General features: G+C 63.1%; 1 protein-coding gene across 3 annotated transcripts in view; it reads right to left on the bottom strand.

Annotated features, from left to right (window-relative positions):
- LOC104870764 (interferon-induced GTP-binding protein Mx2) overlaps nucleotides 1–1,422 on the bottom strand; it is a 22,565-nt gene extending 21,143 nt beyond the window's left edge. Inside the window, exon 1 of one of the 3 annotated variants that reach the window (XM_010636523.3) lies at nucleotides 1,403–1,422. The gene's annotated coding sequence lies outside the window, so the exon portion shown is untranslated. Of the gene's footprint in view, nucleotides 1–879; nucleotides 1,121–1,402 lie in introns of those variants that run through there. The other 2 variants (XM_010636522.2, XM_010636524.3) reach the window with 2 other exon arrangements.
- Between the last annotated feature and the right edge of the window lie 551 nt (nucleotides 1,423–1,973).

Here is a 1,973-nt window from a genome sequence, read left to right as displayed (position 1 = left end):
CCCGTCGGACCTCTCGGTGCGTGAGTGGCCTAATTGGGAAGGGGCACCCGAAAGGGCACGCGAACCCCCTTTCAGATAGTGTTCAGAAAGTTGTTCCAGCTGGTGGTGGTATTGGGGTGCAGGAATCGCTCAGAAAGTGGCTGCAGCTAGACAGCGGCTGGGTCCCCCAGCAGAGATGAGACACCTTCACACCTTCTGGGATTCCGATGGGTGACAGAGCAGGTGTAAGGGTGCTGGGTGCCTTGACTCCAGCAATCCTGCTTCCTAGGCAAAAGCTCCCTCCCAGAGGATCAGACGATTCCAAAGCCCTTCTGGGCAGCTCAAGGTCTCCCGGCGGGGGAGGCAGCATTCAGCGGTACAGGTGCTCCTTGCACTCCCCCCACACCCACGTCACTTCCGGAACTTGGATGGCCTTGAAGGCTGAGGCCTCCCACCTACTGGGCCTGCCCCTCAGGGTCTTCTGTCACCAGCCAGGGAGGAAAGTGAGCAGCACGCTCCTGCCCTCCTCTGGCTGCCAGCCCTTCCTGAGGACCCAGCAGTCCCAGAAGTCCCCTCCCTGGGGCAGCCCAGGGCCCCTGACTTCCTAGCCTATGTGAGTTTGGGGACCCAGAGGAGGCACTGGATTGGAAGCCCCTTCCTTGGCCCCAGGAACCTCAGTCCCCTATCCCCTTCAGACTGCACCTGGAAGGCCCAGCTGGGGCTGCACCTGCCGCCCACCGTGAGTGTGGATCAAGGTGGGACAGGACTGAAGGGAGTCTGTCCCCACCCGGATCCAGAAGTGTCCAATAATCCTCACCCTTCCTGGCAGCCAGATGTGCATGTGCCCCACCCTGAGCGCTGTCCACAGCGACCCCACCCCACCTCAGGGAAGACACTTACCAGTCCTGGTGCAGCTCTGATGAGGAGCTGGGGGTCTGCTTTATACAGTGCAGGCCACGCCCCCCACTAAGGATACTCCCTATGCCCTGCCCCCTTGGGCCTGCAGGAGGAAGGCCCTGAGCAGAAAGGAAACCAAAACCTATCCTGGACTCCAGTGCTCGGTCAGGGGAGGGGAAGCTAGTGGGGCACTCGCTGCAGGGCAGGCTGGGCCTGGAGAGATCAGGGTCCTTTGGGAGCTGCAGCTATTCATCCGCTCCCCTCTTAGCTCAGCTCCCAGTCCTCAGGACAGCCTCATGGCCGGAAGTGAGCCGGGAGCAGCCACCCCAGCCAGATCCACCCAGCTGGGTCAGGGAGCCTGGAGAGCCTGCGTGACCCAAATTCCAGGGCTGAGGATCCGGGGTCCAGGGCCCTGGGCTGTGCACTGCCTGCTTCTGGGATCCGGCACCCCAGGCCAGGTGTGAAGGGGGAGCCGTGCTCCCCCAGGAGCTGCCCTGAGCCCCTGCCAAGCCCTCTGGGCTCTCACCTGCCAGTCAGGAACTACAGTGACACCGTCCCGGGCTCTGAACTCAGGGGCTGAGCCCATCTGCTGGAGGACAGGCTGCTGCCCCAGGCCCGGCCCCACAGCTCACCCTGGGCCGGGACAGCATCCACAGGGCTCTTTCAGGAGAGGATCCAGACAGCCCCAGGCCACGCGGGGGTGGGGGTGGGGTGTCACAGCCCTCCCAGGCCAGGGAGGGGAGGCGGACAGGCTCCCAGGGTGCAGACAGGCTGGTGTTGATCCCTCGGGGCTGCTCCAGGCACCTCCTTCTGGGTTTCACGGAGGTGGGAGGGGGCTCCTGCCTGGACATCCCTCCGGGACCCCCATTTGGGGACTGGTACCTTGCAACAGTTGCACTTTCTGGCGGCACCTGGTTTTCAAGTGTAAGTGGGCGGCGATGCCCTCCCAGCTGCTGTGAATGAGCTCGGGGTCTGTCCTGAGTCAGCCTGGAGGGTGCGCCTGCACTCCCCCACCAACACCTGTCAACACCTAGCTCGGGTTCTCCTGCAAGCTGGAATCACAGTGAAGGAAGTGGACAAGAATCACATCTTCCTTG

This window comes from Fukomys damarensis, unplaced genomic scaffold (assembly GCF_012274545.1).
Source record: "Fukomys damarensis isolate Sample0158 unplaced genomic scaffold, DMR_v1.0_HiC HiC_scaffold_24, whole genome shotgun sequence".
NCBI lineage: Eukaryota > Metazoa > Chordata > Mammalia > Rodentia > Bathyergidae > Fukomys > Fukomys damarensis.
The sequence above is the reverse complement of the archived record's forward strand: the minus strand, read 5'-3'. Positions and strand labels throughout refer to the sequence as shown.